The sequence below is a fragment of the Aulonocara sp. 'chitande type north' Nkhata Bay genome, linkage group LG8 (assembly GCF_057382095.1).
Source record: "Aulonocara sp. 'chitande type north' Nkhata Bay isolate Kocher_YH1m ecotype deep benthic linkage group LG8, A_spYH_male_GT1.1, whole genome shotgun sequence".
Lineage (NCBI taxonomy): Eukaryota > Metazoa > Chordata > Actinopteri > Cichliformes > Cichlidae > Aulonocara > Aulonocara sp. 'chitande type north' Nkhata Bay.
In genome coordinates this window covers 16,189,005-16,212,729 of record NC_141351.1, presented here as the reverse complement: position 1 = coordinate 16,212,729, position 23,725 = coordinate 16,189,005, and the positions used below count along the sequence as shown (strand labels likewise).

Here is a 23,725-nt window from a genome sequence, read left to right as displayed (position 1 = left end):
CAGATGAAATTGATTCACAGAGGTTTAAGCTTTCCAGGTGGACAGGCTGAGATGCCTGATGTTTAACTGACTGTGTGTTACGCTGTGATGATTGCTTCCTTCATTTGTTCTTGTCAGAGAGTTTGATAAAAACAATGGCACCAGTCTTCATTCTGTCAGTTAACTGAAAAGAGGGATACCCGGCACTGCTTACTAGCACCTTCACAAGTCAACATTTAATAAACTTGAAAACATCACATTCAGGTTTTGGGAAAAGGGAATAAGTTGCGAATCATGAAATTTTCTGTAATGACACATCCAATATAATACAATAAGCATTGTTTTGAGTCCATTTATATCTGATGTCACATTTTAGAGTGAGATAATATATGATTCTGACATTGGCATCCTCTCCCGGTGCTAATTTTAACATAAATGAAACCTCGGTTGATATGAGGCCGTTTGGGACTCTTCAGTGACCACTGGTAGTCCGAGGAACCATGTTGTGGGCACTAATTCCTTATAATATCAACTAAATTGCAGCAATTTTCCTCTCATTTCCTTTTCACTGTCTGAACCCAGCTGTAGGCGTAGGCTAAATGGCATTCTTCCAGAAAACATTTATTCTACTTGTATGATTCATTTACAGTGTGACTGTTAGGATTTCTGAGTGTGTGAGTGTGTGTTTGTGTGTGGGCTGAAAAAGTAAATCAAACAACAACAAGAAGACGCTGAAATAATGATTCAAAGTGAGCACAAATAAATGATTAGCGCAGGATCTAATCTCCCCTTTAACTCTCCTTCTCCCTCCCTCTCTCCCTCCCTCTCTCTCTCTTTCTCTCTCTCATTTCCATTCAGTCTGTTGAGGCAGCAGCAGCAGTCTCGTATGTGGCTCATTGGCTGGAGGACAGCGGCAGGAGCAGCAGCAGTAGCAAGAGGATACATCCCAGACCACACTGCCCGAGCACCATGGTGGCTGTGAGAATCATTGCTTGCCTGTGTCTGCTGGTGGGCGTCTCGCTCCAGGTGGACGTGAAAAGTGGGAAAGAGGCAGGAAAAGCCGGGAATTTCATGGAAGATGAGCAATGGCTGTCAACCATCTCCCAGTACAGCCGTAAGATCAAACACTGGAATCGCTTCAGAGACGTGAGTGTTGCATTTGGTGTAATTAACACAAGCATGCGTTGTCGTGTCTTTAGCTCTTCCTATACTGGGCTTTCAGAGGTGTTCCCTGTGGAGAAAGCGCAGGCTGGTTTCTCAGGTGATTTTTGCGCACAGTTAACTGTCAACCCGAAGTGCACGTATACCCAGTTTTATCAGTTTGTGCATGAGAAATACTTTGAAAAATGAAAGTATTTACTCATGATGCTAGAATTTAAGCTTAGACTGAGGTCCGAATGAATGCGCGTGTGTCCGTGTGCGTGCATCGATCATGAAACCATTCAGATTCATTTCACCCTTCTTCTTTTTTATTTTTTTAATCCTATTCGATGTTATACATTTATTGCTTTTTTAATAAAGGGGGAATGCCAACTATGTTATTGCGTATACCTGCAGTTAAAACTGACACTTTTCGTCTATGGACCGTCTTGCAAGTGAATGCAAGTGAATACGGTAAAACCCAAAGGAAATCTACGACATATGGTCTCAAAAGCTATTTCCAAGCTCCTTCTGGGTAACTGTGATACTCTGAACCGTATCTCTATTCATGAATTCCCATTGATCTGCCATATTGTAAATGTAGGGCTCACAGGTAGGAGTCTTCCTGGGCTTTCAGACTGAAAAGAAGCACAGCAAGCCATCTCCTGTGTTGTCAATAAATCATAAATAGAAAATATCAAATATTAAAAAAACAAGCATGGCCAATGCTCAAGAGTAATACTCCCTAAAGCTGGAAAATAAGTGATGAAATTTAAAATATCTAAATTTTGAAGGCCAAAATTTAGTCACATTGTTAATAAAGCTGGAACTCCATGATTGGTAAAAAAACAAAAAACAAAAACCTTTTTAACGCAAAAACACCATTTGCAGATTGCAGCTAAACAAATATGCTTTATAAGGACCAAAATAAATACTATTTGAAGATAGTGCCTTAGATTTCCACAAATTTCAGAGAACTGTTTTGGAATTTTGTAGATTAAAATATTAATCACGAACATAGGCCTAAATGCAGGGTAACTGGGTAAGGTTACAGCAACCATATACATTTTGTGTATATGGTCCAAGCAACCACACCAGTAATGGTACATCTTGACACGTATATTTTTTGTGACGGGATAGGTCTACATTTTCACGAAATCCTGCTGTGAAACCTTTTAACATCAACAAATGATGCACCTGATAAATGCAGGCTCTTCATCACAGTAGTGCAGCTTCCTGTAAATCAGATTCGTGCTTATTTATTTCCACCACTGCCAACAATACACTGATACAAAGAGATATGATAAGAACAGCTATCTTGTTGTAAACCACAAAGGAGACAGGTGTGAACCAATCCAGATCCTTATAGTGGGCAAATTCTTCTGTCTTTTGTGCCATTAAATATTTGAAAGCTCAGGATGAGAAAGTCGTTTTAATGTTGGTGGGTAATGATGAAGGTCTCATTTTAACTGAGGAGGACTGGGTGGAATGATGACAGTGATGATGGTGCTTTCACAAATGTATATTTTTTATTTTTGTGTGTTGCTTTTTGAAGCTGAATATAAAGTTGGATTCTATCTAACTTTATCCCATCCCAGTATCCACAACTGGTACATACCAGCATTGATTACCCATTGACTGATTACCCATTTGACAATATTAGTTCTTTCTTTCATCACCAAATTACAAATCCCACCCACCGTGACTGGTGGTGATTAAGGACAAATGCTGACACTCAAGCCAATATTGATTCTGCTTATAGGTCAGATGCTTTATTGATTCTCCTATTGATTCCTGATCAGTTGTCTGTTGCCTGGGAAAAAAGCAGGCCATTACAGGCCTCTTTTAGGTTTATTAGCTGTGATGATAGGAAAAAAGGCACAAATGCATGCATAGGCTCAACTTCTTTGAGTTCAGTGCAATTGTTTTGCAATACGGTTGTGTTAGAAAAATATGGCAGCATTTCTATTGGAACTGATTGATCTTGGAGGCGTACAGTTCCAAAGGTTTGGACTATGTGGAACAATTTGGCAACTGGAACCTGGTTTCAATTTCAGTCCCTGGCAATAATAACTGGTCAGAGCATATATAATCAGGGCAGACATGTTGAACGAAGGGAGGATGTGCACAGCACTCAGATCACTAGCTAAAAATAAGTAAATCCTGTCTCTATAAAGGTTAAGACAGTTTTACAGCTGTTGATTGATTGATTGATTCAGTGCTGTGGATGGTCTGAATCGCTGCACTTTGTGTTGTTGCTGTGAATTGTCTTGTGTTACACTCTGATGTGTTTCTAATATTAAATCCTCCCTCAGTGATATAAATAGGAAGGTTGATATTAAAACATCTGCAGCCAAGAGAGGGATACGTGGGCACTGGGGGAGACAGTTCGCTTATAAAGGGTCAGGAGCCTATGACGCTGGGTGTGCCACATGGTTGCAATAGTCACTGCCAAAAGACTGAACACATGGCATAAATCAGGATGCACGAGATCTCTGAGGATGAGTTGGTTAGCAACGCTTAGATCCAGGCCTCTACCTTGACAACCGGACAGCTGTTTGATCTCACTGCTGAGAAATATCACCTCAGACACATAGTCTTATCAGAGTCTGCCAGAGAGAGAAGCTTCAGCACCTCTGACCATGTCTGGTGACGTGCAGGAATGTGTCCGACTGGAGAGAATTTGTAATTGAATCGCAAATTTGTGCTTTCATGCAGATTTAAATATTATCTCCACGGGTGTTTGGAGGAGTTCGGCTCTCCTGTTAGATTGGATCAGCGTTTGAGTGACAGATAGGGTGAACAGAGCGATATGGGGCCTCTCTGTGGGCAGTTAGCAGCACGTCCAGCCATAGTGTGCAGAAAAGATTTGACATGAGAGTCTTCTTCAATCTATTTGAGTTTAGCTTGAGTTTAGTTCAGTAAAAGATTGTGTAGCAAAAGATTGGTGAATGCCTTACAGCTAAGGCTCACTCCAGTGGTTCTCAAACCGTAGAGCAGGCCCTACTAGCGGGGAATGGACCACGAGGAGAAAAATATCGATTGAAACTGGGTTGAATGGAGAGTATTTACAAAGGAAAAAAAAACCAGTTTGGAGTTTGCAGATGCTACTGTGCTGACCTTTATTTCACTGCAGTTTAACTTGGATCCTTTTTATGGTTAATGAGTCGTGCAAATTGTGGGATATGGGGCATGAACCTTTTTTGGCTGTGGATAGGGTATTCCAGAAACAGGTTTGAAAACCAGCAGTATAGAGTATACTCTACAAGGAGTATATAGTGTCTATTATTGTCTCTAGCATAAGCCCATTGGGAAAAAGGTTCATGACATTTAGGGAAGGACAATGATAAGATTTCATTGATATCAGTGTGATTGTTGATTCTGCTTAAAGGTCAGATTCTTTATGTATTCCTGATGAATTTTTCAGTGTAGAAACATTTTTTCAGCACAGCAGTGACAGCTGTTTTATTATTTCTCACTCTGAAGTGCAAGTCCACTGTAGAAAGAAAGTTTGCATTTACTTTTCACAAGCCCCTTTCCTTGAGTTCAAAATATAAGCATGCAGAACATTTAATTTAATCTCAAAAGTAAAAGATGTTAATGTTGCAGTGATGTGAGAAACTTTATTTTCATTTGAGAAGCTTTAATTTGACTATTTGGGTGTAATTAAATTAAAGACTCGATGATAAAAATTCTCAATCCTATTTTTGTTTTGTTTTTTTCTTTACTTCATTGTCATTATTATTTAAATATACAAACATCCCTTTTGCCAAATCCTCAGTGGAACAATCCAAGTAGAATGTTGAGCAAACTGAAAAATAGAAAACAGAATAAAATTAGTGGAATGCTTCCTTAATGATTCCTGAATAATTCAGTCATTTAGTTGTTTAAGCAGCTAGTCTTCATCAACATTCACTTACACATTCACCGGTCACTTTATTAGGTATATATGTTCAACTGCTCGTTAATAAAGTTATCTAGTAATCCAAACACATGGCAACAACTCAACAGTCAAATCATTTAGGAAAATAACCATGGCCAACATGTTCAAACAGGGTAAGAAAGGTGATTTAAGCAGCTTTAAATGTAGCATGGCTGTTGGTGGCTGACAGGCTGGTCTGAGTATTTCCACTCCTGGGATTTTCCCACACAACAATCTCTGGGGATTACAGAGAATGATCTGGGAAAAAAAAGATCCAATGAGCAGCAGTTTTCTTGTTGCGGCGACAGCTTAGAAGAAAATAGCCAGACTGCCTATAACTGAGAGGAAGGGTACAGTTCACATGGGCTCACCAGAATTGGTCAATAGGAGAAAATTGGAAAAAGGTTGCTTGGTCTGATGAGTTAATTTGGATGGCACAGTTCAGGTTGCTGGTGGTAGTGTAATGATGTGGGGATATTTTCTTGGTACACTTAGGGCCCTCCTATTGTTGCTGACCATGGCTATTTCTTAGCTAAGCTCTTAGCAGATGGGGGTGTGCATAATCGCATAGGGATGGCTTGAGCCCTTGCTCATTCAACCCTCTTCATACATTTGTATAGAGGCACCTCATCCAAAAAAAAAAGAAAAAAAAAGAAGGTAAATTCAACCACAGCACAGGAGGAGATACTGTAAGCAGCCAAGTTGGCTTGGTTCTACTCAGAGGAGACTATTCTCTGCTCTGTCGGGCACTAAGACGTACCATCTGAAATGCGAAGGGGCTGTATTTGTTTACTAGCTGTCTTGGCAAACAGGAGGTGTGAAAACAGCAAACAGGAATATTCATTCCTGCATCGAAATAAAATGAAACAGAGTGGGGAGGACGGGGGTCACCATGTGAGCTTTATAAACCAAGTGGTGGGTGGTGTTTCAATTGGACCAGCATGGGGATATAATGAGGAAACGTTGAAAGGAAGAACAATAAGAGCAGCAGATGTAGAAGGTATACACAGGATGTTATACAAGCTCCTTTATGACAGGCGTCAATGTCGAAGCTGTAATCATGACATCCTGCTGGTGTCAAGATATCAAATCTCCCCTGCCCTCAGATTCGCACAAATTCAGCCACACAAAGCAGGAGAACAGGTTGCAAATGACGGCGCACAGCTTAATTAGCCCACAGCTTCGATTAAAAAAAAAGAAGTCTTTGAGCACTTGTCGTATTTCTTCATCGCAACACAAGTTTCACTTTGCATTCTGGTGCATTCGGATGAATCTGCTCAGTGGGAGCTCAGGCCATCACTCGCGTGAACAATACTGCGCTGTTCATTCCCAGCCAGATTCCTTACATCTCTCTGAGCAGTGCAGAGAGGGACCTCATTAAGTAGCCATGCAGCCTTTCAGCCAACCACAGAGGGCTGTTTAAAGTTTGCACCTGCTCTACTGCCAGCTTTGTTTTTAATGAGGCTAAATTGCCACATATTTTTTTAGGTAAACGGCTCTTCGGTTCTTTTGGTTATTGAGGTGGTCACAGTGAAGAAAAATATGAGGGATCATTAGCCTTATTGTTGGCTAGGAATTCATTTGATTTACTACAGTGATAAGAGCAATAATTAGATAACTGCAAGTGCTACTCCAATTTTACCCAAGCCTCTCAGCGTGCTTAAATCTACATTTTCAATATTCATTAAGGAATGCCTGTAGAAAGGGAGAACAACAGTGTTTTATAAACCGAACCAGCTCGAGCTTCAGGGCAGCAAAAATAATTTCTTTTATTATTAAAAATCTGTTTATTATTTATAAATGCAGTGTGTTTAGATGTAGACATGCAATGAGCTCAAGTGATGGTTCGTCTGACATACCTGGCAGTGTGTTTGTTAGTTACAAGTTTCAAGCTCAAGTTTTAATCCACACAATTAGTTTGATTCAAGCTGTTCATTTGACATTTGATTAGACTTCAAAAGTGCCTTTATGAGACTTAATAAACCAAACAATTAATCAATCAACTAATCAAACTGAAAAAAATAATCAGCACATTATACATGCCGTCTTCCCTTTTGGAGCAATGGTGGCAAATGTTTTGCAGTCGGAGGGTTGCAAAGCGGTTTGCAGGTGGGCAGCAAATGTAGACCAGGCAAAGCAACTTGAATAGCTTGCCACATATGAGATTTACAAACAGGATGCCTAAAAGGGTATGATATGAGCCATCAGCTGGTTAGCAATAAGATCAGTAAATCTCCTGGGGTTGTGGCTGAGCGTTACTTTTTGCACTGCATAAACTAATACTTGTTTTATTCCATATTCAGGCAGTCTCCTGCAATAAATTAAATAGCTGTTGCATAGCTTCTTGGGTTAACTACTTTACTCCATGTGATTAAGATTCAAAGGGCTGATCAGGAACAATTAGCTTATGACCCACTCTTATGGTGTTTCCCCCCCAACTTTGTTTAATCTAGTCTGAATCAGTTGATGATTTTGTACATTTGTAGCCTTTTAAAATAAGATAACTTTATTGTCGTCCATAGGTGAAAATCATTCTGTATCAGGCAGCTGCTGTCATACTCTGAGAGCAGGCAGGACTCAATCAAAGACCCAGAATGCAGATTGGTCAATTTATTGACAGTGATGTGAAAAAAAACTATTTACATTGTATTTTAAAAAAGGGAAAACATCCAGGGTCTCTATGTACAGTATCCTAGCCGACTGTCCGATAGATTCCACTTCATCTTTAGACTCGATAGCAAAATAGACTTCTCTCTTTCCAACTCAAATGCACAAATCCTCCTCAAGGAAAACAGTGCAGGCTCCTGGACAGAAGAGAGAATGGTGAGAGGTGCGTACACACGGACTGTGATTCGTTTAATGCTCAAGCACCGACTGATGGGATGTCCTCAGTATTTGAAGGGAGCCGACTGATCACCAGATAAGGAGCAGGTGAGTTGATGTCATGTTGCCATGTCGGAGAGTGGGGACCAAGAGGATCCTGCTTCTAAAAGGTAATGTGTTACAACACACACCGTTCCTTCCTGTTTTCTCTACCCTTTATAGAAAAGGGCTGAAATCATCACTAATCAACTAACTCCAAATAGCTGGCAGCTGGACTAGAATGAAATCTCCACTCCCACATAGGTGTGGCCTCTATCTCACACAAAAACACAAAAGCATCCAATAATTGAAATAGAAAATATGCCAACCTGATGTTTAGTGGGAGATTCTCTCAATTATCCTACCATACCATTCACAACACATACACACACACAAGCAGAGAGAGAGAGGTGGAGAGTGAGAAAAATTGGCAGGAGTACCAGGAGGACTGAAGGACTACGACATCTGCAGCATCTAGAAACTCAAACATCGACACAAATGAAGACAAAAACCCTAAATGGACACACAGACCTTGGAATAAGTAACAATTAATGAATAATTTAAAAAACAATTAACCTCAAACACCTCTCCCCTTCTCTGTCATTCAGTCACAAGCTGATCATTTATCAGTTTAACTGACAGAGAAGCAAAACAATATTTATGGCGGTTATACATAAATAAGGGCACCCTGTACCTCCTCCCAGAGTTTATCAATGCAAACTCAGAGTATAACACATGTGAGGGGTCAGAATAAATCTCGACAGCCAGCCAAACTGTAGTTTGTTCACGTTCGAAGTGCGATTACACGTCCACAGAGTTTGATTTAAACCGACTAAACAGCACAGGTGCGAAAACGCTCATAATGTTCTGCGACACAATGCTTGCTTCTCGTCAACGCTCACACATTACTGTCCACTGAGCCAGATTTGCCCATTTAGCAGCTGGATCTGGCCATGGGCCAAGTCTTCCTATTTATCTTTATCTATTTTGTGACAGGCCGCAACAAAGCTAAGGTGGTGCTGCCTAGCATAATCCCTCTGGAGTCACTAATGGCTTGTGAAAACCAGTGTTTGACTACTAATTGTGCTGCAGCAAACAAACTAATGCTTCATTCACAGATTAAAGTCATTCTGCGAAGCCGATGAGCCGGCCGCTGATCCTACATCAGCACAGCTCCAAAGTGAGGGTTCTGATAAATGCAAGTCCAGGGCTCACCCTGTTTTTTCTGCGTATGAACGGCAAACATGATGCTGTTTCATCATGACACTGAGCTCCTTTACTTAGCTCAAAGACACACTGCCAGCTGTGGGTTTTTTCTGCTCCTGTCATCAACCTCAGCCATTTATTAGCCTCCCACAGGATTTATGCTCCTGCGCTAACAGCCAATGTAATTACGGATATGAAAAATTAGAGGAAGAAAACAGTATGCAATTGCTGGAAATATGATAATGAGGCCTATTTCCAGTTAAAAGTGAACGACAGAGCGAGGGTTGAAAATTAAGATGAGACAAACCATAAACGTTAAACGAGCTAATAGTTATCCGTATTTCCTCTGCTGTGAATCTGATCAGCCTATCACATCAGCTATCTGTGTTTTTTTTCTCGTTGCACACTAATGAGATCAAAATGGCAGAAGTGGTGGAATGAGATGCCTTTTTGTCCTCTTGTGATTACCATGCATGTCTTTTACCGGTGCCGAGGTTTGCTGCGAGTGTTTGGGGCTACTCAGATTCGACTCATAGTAGGAGGAGCACCACCGTTGGTGATTCTTAATTGAGTGGAAAGAGTGCTTTTTTTGTAGTTGCTCTTATGGAGGAGCACTTATCACTGGGTAGCAAGAGAAAGACATTTGCTTTTTCATAAAGATCTTCTGAACAGTCCAAACATGCATTTTAGTTTTGTTTTAGTATGAGCAAGAGAAAGCAACTTGTTGTGTTAGGTGTAGATTAATGCGTCTCATAATGGAGCTTGGCTGTTCCTACAACGTCAGTGTTAACTCACATCAGCAGCGATCATGGCCTGAATTCCATCTTTTTTAGCTATTAACTTCGCTGTGAGTTGCTGAAATGTCGGGCTGAATAATTAGTTGTTCCAAGGTTCTTCTGCTGGCTCTATTGTTCATGCATTATTTATAGTGGCATCTGCCTGAGAGTTGTCTCTGTACTGGTGAAGCTCCTCTATGCCTGCTGCTCACAGAGCGACGAATGCTGCCACTCTGCTTGTGTGTCTGTCTTCTCTCATGGCAGGCAGGGCGGCACACCCAAAATTCAACCAATGATCAATTTTTAGCCAAAAGAAGAAGAAGAAGAAAAAGTCTGATACCACTGCTTTTCTCGAGTCTATAGCAAAATGTGAAAGTCTGGGAAAAATCATAGAGTTAATAATAATAATAATAATAATAATAATATTAATAATAATAATGATTATGAAAAGTCACTATTGCTTTTCACAAGGGGAGAATGAAGTTTTTCCTAAATTTGATGGCAATCTATCCAATAATTATTACTCCAAACTGTTTAATCTGTTTAATAATCATCAGGAATCTGTAATTGCTCACAAAAATTGACTCCATATATCTGAGCTGTGGACCAACTATGAGTCCTTGAGCATAACATTGCCATCCCTGCAGCTATGCTGGTAGCCAGGATCACAAGCAAAAAGGAAAACTTAAAATTAAGCAACAAAGGGAAACAAATTTAAAAAGAAAAGAAAATCAAAACTAGACCCTGCATGATTTTAACAGGTAATTTGTTTCTGATGGAAATGGCTGTGTTTTTGTTCAATGTGTATCTAATGTGAGATCCTCCCCAGAGATCATTTTTATTCAGTTATATCTTTAGTTTGGAAAAAGATAATTGACACTTCAGTGCTTTTTGCAAGATCTCAATTCACTAAAACCCATTGACTCATGTTTTCAGGGACATGAGTATTATTAATTTTACACTTTCAACAAACAGGAGTCTCAGTAACTGAAAAAATACAGCCAGAGTTCAAGTAGAAAAAATGCAGTTCCTCACATATTCACTGGAAACTAGCTTCCGAATCACACGTTAAAATTCACAGCTTGAAGCAGAAATTAAAAAGGTTTACAGCTTAGCAACACATTTGTTTTCTCTTTTGCTGACTATTTTGTTTTGTATGAATCTCATTTAAATTGTATTAAGGCTGGATTAATGGTGTTGATGCTTTAAATGACAGACGAATACTGATACAGGCGGCTATAGTATCTAGCTGTCTGCCAAATGGCACTTCAGGTAGTTTGAGTCACACTTCTTGAATGCATTTGGGTTGTTTACGCCTTTTTGGAGTGTTTTTGTCTGAATTATCTGGCAAGTAATTTGTTTTTGTTACAGTTAGTTGTACTAACAGGTGGTTGTCATGTCTTTGTTTTCAGTAAGTACAATCTCTAGTGGTGTTACTTAATATTTCATTTTATAGCTGTTCCCCTATAGCCAGAGAATGGAAGTAATATACTTTTGCATGCTTTTCTATATTTCTCACTTCCACCTATCTTGACAACCACAACTAGAGTCAAGTGTCAGATGGGAAAATGTAAAACTACAATAATTATAGCCGGGCTACTAGTTATTACTAGTTAATAATACATACAAGGATTAAAATACCACAGATCCAATATCCCAAAGACTGTCTGTACTTTAGATCACATGATAACCAGTTTACTGTCTATTTAAAAACACACTCACTGTGGCCGCTCACTTTGAATTGTATAATAGCTTTAAACACTAGCCGTATAAAAGCTGGACAAATAAAATATAATGCATGTCCTCGCAGACAAAATAAATGATGAGGTTGGCATTTGTCTCCGGGAAGTTCATCCGCCAGTAAACTACAATAAGATCCCTCTCTGTTTATCTGAACAAATCTTATTGTACACAATGTAAACACTTTGGATCGCTTCACCTGCTGAAAACACTCTCCAGTAAGAATGCAGTAGTGGGACCTGTTATTTCTGTGTATTGTACTAAACCTGGGGGAAAAAAAGCCTACACAAATAACAGTGCATACATTAGATAGGAAAAAATACATTAGGGCTACTGAAAAGTGTTGTCCTGAATATATTTAGGTCTGCCTACGGTGTTTTTTTTTGTTAATATATTTTTATAGATGTGTGTTTGGGGCCACCCCATTATTGTTATGAATTGCCTAGGTCCATGCTGCACTAAACACATGCTCCAAGCAAACACAGCTGTATTGCTTATGTTCAGTACCAATGGGTGTAATAATGCAAGGTTCTCAGGTTCAACCTGGCATTGATAGATTCTTTGCTTTAGGCCACAAATCATTCACTGTTGAAACAGCAGGGCAAGTATTTTACAATTAGGCCAGGCAGCTACAAAAACGTAGAGGACATGCTCTTGCCTGGAGAGAATCTGCTTCTTTTGCTGTCTTGAGTATGTTTTATTTTCATGTTGGACGAGATGGGGTTGACTGCCCCGGAGCCATACTGGGGAGCAAAGAGAGCCGAGCCACAGAGAGGTGTCAAGGACATGCTTGCAAGGCCTACGATCCCTTCTATATTCAAGCTGTATTTAGTATGTGTGGCTTTTGGAAGATGTATTTATTGGTGTGTGTGAGAAAGACAGAGACTGTTAATTCATTGAGTTGGCGGGGTAATAGATATACACTACAAAGTCATAATGAAATGACCTTAATCAAGCAAATCATATAGCAGGGATAGAGAAATGAGCTAAAGCACTAATAGCTTTTTTCTCAGTTGAAAGAACCCAGCAGAATCTCATTTATAGCGTGATGTAGTCCTTCCTACAGCCATAACGCGACATCTCAATGTGCCTTCCTGTTTTACTGTAATATCCCATTGCCATTGCAGAGATTAGTACTATCAGCAGCCCCAACAACCCAATTTGTTCTCATTGCCATGGCAGACGGGGGGAATTAAATGTAATCAGCCAGCTAGCATATTTAACTTAGCTACCCCTGCAGATCCCCGTGGCATTTCAACAGGAATGCTTATCATAATTATCTTCTCTTAACCATGCTGCTGATTTGTAAACTTAGAGTTATAAAAGAGTTCTGCAGCTTCAGCATACTTGTCAGCGGACCCAAATTATTTCAAACGGAAGGCACAGTTGTTAAAAATTCGGAGACGGCAAATAAAGTAATAATCACAGGCAAAGATAGATGGTAATAAAAAGTATATTGTAATCACAGTTTTCTTAGAGGTTTGCAGAACACACATGCTGACAGTGCATTACAGTCCACTCAAATGATTGCACAGCTGCTCAGTACAGCATAAAAAAAAAGCTTTACACAGATTTTTGGCTACTGCATATCCGTCCAAGTAAAAGAAAATTATGTCGGTATTTTTTTTTCTGTGTGCAAAAATGTTTGTTTGCCTCTTCTTACATTCTGACTTTCCTAGTCAGTCTGTTTCACTCAGCTCCAATCCCACTGGTTTGTTTTAAAGACATAAATCTTCTAAAACAAGATAGCATTCCATCATTTCACTCCTAAAACACCTGAGCGCTGTAGCTTGTAACAGCTGTTTATTGAAGTCTATTTTCATCTGCACGTCAATACACTTTTGGCATACTCGTGAGCGTGTTAACCTGGCTCAAAACCTCTGAGTCAGCACTAATGTTACCAGCTTAAATTCAGATTATTCTGCTTTGTGGTCACTGATGGTTGTTCAGGTCCTGCAGGTTGGATTAAGGTAGTCAGCAAGCCAACAAACCACAGCCAGTACTAATAGTGATGAAAAATGATCACATGCATGCACAGAATAGACACAGCTGTGGAGATTGTTGTAGATGGGCTACTTTTCCTATGGAATTTTCATTTTTTCACATATTTTTTAAAGGCTAAACAGCATTGCTCACTTACCTCCCTGGATTGTACTTTAACCTAACCTCTAAAGCAAGAGTGAATATGTTTAGACAGCCAGGAAAAAGCAGTTTGATATATTAACTTAAGACTAAAAAAGTATTTCAAGTAAACTACTGTAAAAACACTGTAAATGATAGAGAAAGTCATGGAGTCTTTGGAATAGTAATTCTTCTACTGATAATACACTTTAAAAAAAATCTTCTGGGACATAAAGAGAGATACTGTATCTGGAAATGCATATCATACAATTTCCGAGGATTAAACTAAAAGACCCAGTGTTGAATTTTCTCCTCAAAACTGTTGCTTAATCCTTGAAAATGTCCAAATCAATGAAAAGCTTGTATTTTAAGTAGTGAAAGCTGCAAGGCATGTTTTATTCCTCCAGACAAAAAAGTCGGGTTTTCAGAGTTTATTGGCATGGAATTTATTTTCTTAGCCTCCCCCACGTCCAATATTGATTTAAGCTCCCGTGGTAAAGTTAGGGTGCCAGGACCAAACAAGATTTAAGCTCATTCATCTGTTTATGTATGCTGATAACTTTTTGTGTTTGCCAATCAATACCGATGAGTCTACCTACTACAAAGTGAAAATAGCTCACTGGCTTTAGATATTTTGGTCTCTGTGGAGCCGCATGCTTCAGCTCGTCTTATTATGGGTTTTTTCTGCTAATATTGTATGCAGAAGCAGCATAGCTCAGCACAGGAAAGACGGCCCTGCATAAGCTGCAAGCTCCCTGGGGCATATGTGTGTGGAGCTCAACCTGAAGGCTCGCCTCTTCTCTTTCTGCTTCTTTGTTTTGCAAATGGGGTGGAAGGAGCGATAAGATGATGCAGAGACTGTTCTGGGGTTCTGCTTGGCTCAGCAGTGGGGCCCAACAGAATCCATTTTCCTGCATCTGTGCTCTCCTCCTCCTCTCCAATTACTGCATCTCTCAGAGCATGCAGTGCCTTGATTCAACCATGGAGCCTCTACTGCAGAAAACCGAGCCTGACCAGTGTTTGATGTGTCACTTCATCAGTGATTTGAGACCACAGCTAGAGGGCTCCTGAGAAGAAAAGGTTTATTTCTGTGATGCAACTTCCTGAAATTTTCATCTTATTAGCCGACGGGAGAAGCTCTTAATGTTTTTCAGACTTTTGTTTCAGGGTTGAAATAAGTCTCCTTTATTTTTGCTATAAATAAACTAGAAAATGTTTTTGCCGGTTGGTTAAATTATCTGCATTCATCTGCACGAGCTGATCTCCTCTCCTCACTCATCCTTATTACTTCTGCATTTCAGCAGCACCGTGCGAGCGTTTCAGATGGATGCACGCTTGGCACTTGCCTTTTTTTTTTTTGTGGCTCGGGAAAAGAGACGTGCCCTTCAGTGTGTAGAGATGGCTGCAGATTGTGCTCTGTACTGTACTGCATTGCAGGCAGGCGTCTTACCTTGTGAAACAATACGCGTCCTTCGCCTGCAGGCCCCCCGAGCACTCCGGCTCAGATGATCAATTTGATCCAGCTCTGTGTTGCTGGGCTGCGACTTAATCCCATAATGCCCTGGTATTTTGCCGCAATCAAGACACCCCCCCCCCCCCCCCCCCCCCATTTTTCTCTGTGGATTTCTTATTTTTGTCTTTGGAGTGTGATGAAAAATCTCATGCTTCTTTCATAGAGTAGACGGTATGTAATCACCCTAAACAAACTGTAATGCAACCAAAGATCATGTAAGGGTCTGCCAAAGTGAAAGTGATTTGAGGAGTTGTTGCATTTAAAACCACATAAGTTGCCATGTGGGATCAGAGGGGATGTGAAAATATGTACTTAGCTGTTGCCTTGTGATTTCTGCTGCATGTTTAAGTGAAAACGGAATGTTTTGCCACTCTAAAGTCAATGGGTTCGGGCCGTAAGGCTCACAGCGTCATTTTTGAACGCTCTAATGCATTTCTAAGTGTTTCAGTCTGTGGTGGGTCTTCACCATTAGTGTCTCGCTCATTTCTCTGTCATTCTAAAAGACGGCAGGGTACAAACAGAACGAGACATTACCTCCACCACTTAGGCCCCAGCGTGCTGATTCAAGGCGCCATAATGACATGGCAAAGGCAAGATACACTCCCGCTGCTCCCCGGTAACTACAGAGACACGGAGGGTGGAATGTAAAATTACGAAAGCCTCCGCCTGAGTGCCCTTTTGCTGCAATTTAAAGTAGGTAAGGAGACATAGCTAATTCGGCTACATTAATCAGGCAAAGCACATTACCGTGCAAAAGATAGCTGGAGGAATGACGAGCCGACAATGTCCTGCCAGTCAGCTAGGCGGCGAAGACTGAGTGATCTGATGGGATGACACAGCTCCAGCACAGTGTGGAGCAATCAGCTGAGGAGAGCCTCTTGTAGTTCTTCGTTCATTACAGACATGAGCCAGATCACTAGTCCATCCATCAGCCTGTGTTTATCCAGTCGGCGGCAGAGTAAATGACTTCATGAAGCTGGATAAATGACAAGTGGGGGAAATGCAAAATGTCCAAGTCATCATTTAACCTCTAACTCATATCCTGCTGCTTAAGTGATGTCTTCACTGCAAATATCATCTTCAGAATACCAATAAGGAATACTGTGGAGGATGTAGCATGCAGTTATTGCCCTGAGAGTGAGGGATTTCACCTGGAAAGCAGAACTTCCTAACTAAAAATTCCTGATCAGTGTGTCTGTTTCTGAATGAACGGCGGCAGACTTCGGCAGAAGGCGGCGCTGAGACTTGTTTACTGTTGATGTGTAAAGTGTTGCATCTGGATCTAAATAAATCAAAAGTAAATATAGTTAGCGATAAACATGCTGATTGATGGGATTTTTAGATTTTTGCAGGACCACTTGATTTCCAGTCTGGCCAGACTGTACCATCAATGTCAATTACATGCAGATGAGCTGCAGCGATGGAGCAAGCAATATGCATGCACCATGATGAATCTTTGCAGTGGTGTAGAATAGATGCTAAGATCTCTCACTTAGAGCCCACAAACCTGCCTTCCTTTTTAATAAATCTTCTATTTGAACATAAATACTCTCGTCATTTTTGGATTACTGCGCAGTATGTAGTCTGTGTTAAAAGTGTCAAGGCTGTAGGGTTTGCCACTGAATTGCACTTGACCGCAGACACTCGACTTGCGTGAACTTTACAGATGGCTCTAAATCTCTTTTTACGATATCAATTACACAACACTGAGTGTCTGATGGTAATCCAGTGGCCTTTTTTTCTTCCTCAGCTATGAGCCATGAAATCTACTTTGCCAAAGATACCCATCTTAAATCACGAAGTATACATTTTAAGACATGTTAATCCCATAAGCAAAGACTCAAAACGATTCACACCACTCAGAGCTTGCTAGCTGTGACTGCCTATTCCTGTAAGCCCAAAAAGCTGAGATATCACAGACATGTTTGAGTTTTAAAGGTCAGCAATAAAACTCTGGATCAATTCAGAGTAAAAGTGTTGGATTAGCAATGTGCAAGAGGTTATTTTTATGAAGGTGGAGTACAGTTAACCATTTATCTAAATAAATCCTATGACATTCGCAGTCTGTTAGCTTTGCTTTGTAGCTTTCTTGGGGAGAGATTCTCTCGTTTTCACACTCTCTGACAGTTCTGTTCTGGCAAGCTCTTTCTCCTCGAAATTTGGTGCCATTTTTATTTTAGGATTAATATGTTTGGTGAAGCAGCCCTGTGATGGACAGGCGACCTGTCTGGGGTGTACATCTGGGACTGGCTCCAGCCCTACTACAACCTATAACTGGTTAAAAAGCTGGATAGATGTTTGTTGAAGCTGTTTTTCTTCATTAGCTTAACGAACGCCGATGCAGCCATTGTCCTACAGCCTCCAGATGCCATTCTTGTGGCTGGTAATGTCATCACATGACCCGATGCCACTTTCTTGGTGCCGTATGACTATTTTAATCACATGAAATCACATATTTGTTTATCATTTCACATTTGTTGAAAGTAGGGTGACTACGGACACTCCTAACACTAGCCATTCTGCAAATGTTGCATGCACGTCACATTTTCAAACATCCAAACTTATGTTTTTTTTATGCTTTTTATATCCCAATATCCTGCCAAAGTAAGTTCAGCTTCCCTCTATGGTTTGGCATCACAGCTCAGGACAAGGATGTGCATGCATGCTACCCATTGCAGCAGCCACACTGATTTTGGTGTCATTCCTCAGGACATGAGTGTGCACTTGTCTTGCACACTAGCAGTGGTATTTATGTCCCCAGCAGACGGGCTCAGGCGACATGAGGTAGACGTTAATTCAGGAGAACGCAGTCAGGCTTGCGGCCAAATGCTGTCAGCCTAATACCGGCGAGCAGTCCAGGGGGAGCAGTCGCAGCATCTGGATAGTCAAGCTCCATTAGCCTCCTGGCTCTGTTTTACACCGGCTGCATTACAGCCTTGTTGACAAATGGCAGAAGAGGTGGTTTGTGTGATATGAATCACATAACTCAAGGGATCGCCACCATGAATATCACACCCTCTTGCTCCCTGATCTTTCCCCTCCTCCTTCCCTCTCGTCTGAGCTCGCTCTGAACTGCAGCAGCCTGGCTCGGATTCAGTGGGACAGCATTAGCTCTCAACCTTGGTGAAGGACTAAAGACAGCCTCAGCTTGGTGTCCTTGCTGTCACACTGCTGCTGAGAGACGATAAGCACTCCAGCCTTTAGGACATTATGTCGGGCTCCCGTTGGTCCTGGCAGCACTGTGAGCTGGGTAATTGCAGCAGACTTGAGAATAATTAATTAATTGTTACATGTGATGCTTTTACAGTCTTGGAATCTTAGTTCACTTGTTTTCAGATTTTTTTTAAAATCATATTCTACCCGGACACTTCCCACATGTTTGCAAAACCTGATTTCGTGCCTAATTTAAACACTTAGCCGTTATTTCTGCTCGGTTTATGTCGCAGTGTCAACTTGAAACTTAAACGATTCAGTTATAACCTTCGAAATGTCATGCGAAGATGCAGATCTGAAAAAGGAATAAAAAAGTCATTTGATACAGCAGCGGGGGTGTTTACGATTCACACGACACATTATAAGTTTCTTTTTCTTCTCCTCTTATGATTCCCTGCAGAAATTCAGCCCATTTGGAGGATAGCAAAGAGCGATATTGCTTCTCGTATATGTAGCACCAGGACATTTTCCTGCCACTGGGAAAGTATTTACTGTAAAGAAACTGTCTCCGAGGTGAAATCTAAAGTCCTGCTGTGGACCGGTGATGAATTCTTACCTCAGTCTTTTAAAGCCTTTTCGCTGGCTTTTTGGCTTGTCCTTGTGAGGCCTGTAAAATGTCCGTGGTGATATATTAAGATGCTGTCACAGCTCTGTTAAGTAGACAGGTATGGCTGTGGGTGTGTGAATTAGGTATATTTTACAGGGTTGAGCTGCTGAAATAAACCATGCAGTGCTATATTTCTTTCAAACGCAGCAGAGCGCTGAATGATGAAACACACGGGGAAAGGCTGTGGAGGGTATTGATGTGTAATGCCCTTGGACCGAAGCCAAGACGGTAAAATGGAATGAAAGGAAAGCAGTCACTCCCCTTTTAAGTCAAGGTTGTACTTTACAGAAGCTATATCTGTCTGTGTTGTCACTGCTACGCTTAGTAAATGTTCTGTGTGTGTGTGTTTGTGCGTGTGTGTGCTGCAACTATAAAAAAAAAAACTCCCATCTAAATCACATCCGTCTGTTGACTTTGAAGATTCCTCCACCAATTTGCCTGTATTTTTCCAAGGTTGACACTATATGTCATGGCTTATCCATAACTTCTGAGCTACAGGAAGCTGGCTTTTGGCACTTGCTTGTAAACATCCAGAGAATGGGCCCTTAGTGTTCAGGACGCCTGCCAGCTCATAGAAGTGGCAGCTGATCATCCTCAGTTAATAGGCGCTCATAATCCTTTGTGAATGTCTTATGTTGTCCCCGGAGAGGAGTGAGACTAAGGCATGTATTTGCAATCAGAATGCATTAAGGGCTGACAGTTTAACTGCTGCCATAACTGTTATAAACTCTTTCTATGTTAAATGGAAGCCTGTAATGAAAACTGAAAAGTGTCTTTTTTTTGTCTCTAACAATGTCTCTCTTTTGTCTCCCTCGCTGCTGCTTTTAATCGCCACAGGAAGTTGAGGTTGGTGTCTCTTTTGTACTTTTGTGCAACGCATTGTTTGTCTTTGCTCTGACACTTTTTACACCCTTGGTTTCACCTGCATGATAGCTTAGCACTTATACGACATCACTGTTAATAGTAGTGATTTTTTTCCCCCTTTCAATCCAGCTCCATTAGTGTGACACAAATACGATTAGAAAAAATGGCTAAAAAATATAAAATCCAATTCGAGTACAGACAAAGTCAAACACACTCTGAATAAATAATATTAAAATAATTTGAATTGTGGTTCATAAATAGAACATTTTACATCAAAGTTATGTCAAGTGGTTCTATACAACCATGTTAAATAAATCCTAAGAAACAGTTTACATTTATTTGATTTATTCATGTTATCACCAAAATGCTATGTTTTGGCAGGTTTACCTAATGGCTTTTTAAGTTTCTTAGCATGTTTTTATGTTCACCGCAAACCGCTGTGGCCTGGCGTTAGGCAATGAACAACTGGTCGTGCACCTCTTGATTTTCCTAACCTGGCAGGTTGTGCCGCGGCCGCTGCAGCTGCATTGAAGACACGAATCATCGTGTTGGTTTTTGCTGCCATTTTAATGATATTCTACTACAAAGCTCAGAGATATGCAGATATAAAGTGGGAAGTGTTGCAACAGTTTGAAAACTTTTTGGAAAAACTTTTGCAAGTCTGTGCTTCTGGTTTTGACTTCTTTTCTTCCTATATCAGTCTGAAGGCTGACACCTATAGTTCAGGAGAAAACTGCAGCGGCTTCCTGCACCTTAAGGGTGGGCATACTTAGAAGTGACTCTGTAGTGTGCAACCGCTTTTCATAACTCTGTTCAGTAAATCCAACTAAAGGGGCTTCTTTAAAACCAAGAGTTTTAATGAAATTTCATTTTCTTGAGTGAAATGCATTCTTTAAGAAAAACAGTAGAAAAACAGGTATAAACACTAACACTATCTCTTTACCTCCTCCCTCTGTACACTGTATTTAAGCCTTCAGCTATACTTGTTCAGCTTGACTTGAGAGCTCAGTCTTCGTGTCCCCTGAGCAGAGTAAGACTGAGCTAAACTGAACAGACCTGATCCTCGGGGTCCTCTCTGGGCCTTGTGCCGAGTTGTAACTGCTTAATAGTTGATCCTCTCTGTCCTGACACACAGAGAAATGGGTCAGCATGGATACAGCCTGGGGACGCAGAGTTTTTATTATCGTTCCAGCGCAGTGACGCCGGGGACACACTCTAAAAAAACAGAGTTGGTTTGCAAATATTCCCTTTGCACCAGTGCAGCAGCTAAGATAGTTCAAGTCCTTTTATGAGATACAGCTTGCTGAGGCTTATCTTGCACCGTTTACTTTATGTTAGAAGCTACTTCTGCAACAGTGAAGATGAGTTTGGCAGTTCTTCCCTGACCTTGCTTAAAGCTAAAGAAAAACAAATTTGGCTTGAGGTTCACATATTAACTTCTTATAGATATAATGTCACAAAGTTGACATTTTTCATGACAGTAATATGAAAGCTTTAGAAAAAGAAAAAGGACCTCCTTAATCCCACTGACACGTCTTCCGAGGAGGAAGCAGAGTCTGGGGATGAGGGGAATGACCCGCCAATTTCCGGGGGCGAGGTCACTGAGGCAGTTAAACAACTCCTTGGTGGCAGAGCCCCTGGTGTTGATGAGGTCCGCCCCGAGTTCCTGAAGGCTCTGGACGTTGTAGGGCTGTCCTGGTTGACACGCCTCTGCAATGTTGCGTGGAGATCAGGGGCAGTACCTGTGGACTGGCAGACCGGGGTGGTGGTCCCCATCTTTAAGAAAGGGGACCGGAGGGTGTGTTCCAACTACAGGGGGATCACACTCCTCAGCCTCCCTGGGAAAGTCTATGCCAGGGTGCTGGAAAGGAGCCAAGTGGCGGAGGGCTTTCGCTTTGGTGGCCTCAGAATCTCATCTCTGATTTTTGCAGATGATGTGGTTCTGTTGGCTTCATCGGGTGAGGGCCTCCAGCTCGCACTGGAACGGTTCACAGCCGAGTGTGAAGCCGCGGGAATGAGGATCAGCACCTCCAAATCTGAGGCCATGGTTCTCAGCCGGAAAAGGGTGGAGTGCCCACTCCGGGTCGGGGATGAGTTCCTGCCCCAAGTGGAGGAGTTCAAGTATCTCGGGGTCTTGTTCGCGAGTGATGGGAGAAGGGAGCCGGAGATCGACAGACGGATTGGGGCTGCAGCTGCAGTAATGCGGACGCTGCACCGGTCCGTCGTGGTGAAGAGGGAGCTGAGTGTAAAAGCAAAGCTCTCAATTTACCGGTCGATCTACGTCCCTACCCTCACCTATGGCCACGAGCTGTGGGTAGTGACCGAAAGAACGAGATCGCGGATACAAGCGGCAGAAATGAGCTTCCTCCGAAGGGTGGCTGGCCTCTCCCTTAGAGATAGGGTGAGAAGTTCGGCCATCCGGGAGGGGCTCAGAGTAGAGCAGCTGCTGCTCCACATCGAAAGGAGCCAGCTGAGGTGGTTCGGGCATCTGACAAGGATGCCCCCTGGGCGCCTCCTGGGTGAGGTGTTCCAGGCATGTCCCACCGGGAGGAGGCCCCGGGGCAGACCCAGGACACGCTGGAGAGATTATATCTCTCGGCTGGCCTGGGAACGCCTTGGTATTCCCCCGGATAAGCTGGAGGAGGTGGCTGGGGAGAGGGAGGTCTGGGCCTCTTTGCTTAGGCTGCTGCCCCCGCGACCCGGCCCCGGACAAAGCGGATGAGGATGGATGGATGGATGGATAGAAAAAGAAACAGTTTTTTTTTATCCTGTTAAAATCTTACGTGCGACTTGTGATGATACATATTTTGCTAATAATGGAGCGCGTTTTTAATACTTTGTAATTTCCTAGCTCACAGAGAGGACATTTAATGCTTTAGTTTTATAAGCTGTGTTGTAATGCTTTTCATCCTGTGGGTCCATGTTATGGCTTTAAGTTTTAGTTCAGCGTGACGGGCAGGTCTAAAGTCTAAGTTTTTATCAAAGAACCAGATATTTTCTGTCATAGTTGTGCTGTACTGATTATTCAGCAGAGAGAGCTGCATGCTAATCCAAGCCTTAGCAGCACTCCAACTATGAGTCACGCACAATCCTCTGTGAGAAAAATTAATCAAGTTTTATTTCCAAAACCACGGTATTGCTTCTCCAGTTGTGCATTTTCTTTATAAACACTGAAACATTTTGTGGTTTAAAAAGAAAATAAGAAGAAGGGAATACTTAAATTTCTGTACAAACCCACATTTTGGCTTTTTCAAAAGAATATATATTTTTTTAACGATTAGATCTGGAGATTTGTAAGGAGACAGTAAGCCTGATCTCTCCAGGGGAATTCACACTAAATCTGAGACCTTCAGAGCCAAAGTCACCTCCAGAACAAATCCCTGACAGGGAACAGCCTGGAAAGTCTGGCTTGATGATCTCAGGCTGGCTCATATAAGACTAAAATTTTATTTTATTATGAAATAAGAGAAGTGTAAACTCTCAAGAGAAATAAACAAATATATTATTATCTCAGAGTCTGAAAAAAGGCTGATTTAATTTTTTTAATTAAGAGCAAGCTTGTTACTGAATTTGTTAGGGTTTAGTTTTTTACCAAACCTGTACCTAGGGACAACAAAATGGATATAAAATAGACACCACAGCAGTGCAACATGTGGAGCCAGATAATAAAAATATGCAGAATTTGACTGGATGTTGTGCTTTTGACTTGCAATAATATATAGAGTATAAAAGAACGTCATCAGCTAAAAAGTACAATTTAAATAGCAGTGGTAATAAATAAT

General features: G+C 41.3%; 1 protein-coding gene across 1 annotated transcript in view; it reads right to left on the bottom strand.

The window, feature by feature from the left end:
* Nucleotides 1-15,784: 15,784 nt before the first annotated feature.
* sar1aa (secretion associated, Ras related GTPase 1Aa) overlaps nucleotides 15,785-23,725 on the bottom strand; it is a 44,061-nt gene continuing 36,120 nt past the window's right edge. The window contains exons 7-8 of the transcript XR_015130747.1: nucleotides 16,007-16,235; nucleotides 15,785-15,879 (exon numbers count right to left, since the gene is read on the bottom strand). The gene's annotated coding sequence lies outside the window, so the exon portion shown is untranslated. The remainder of the gene's footprint in view (nucleotides 15,880-16,006; nucleotides 16,236-23,725) is intronic.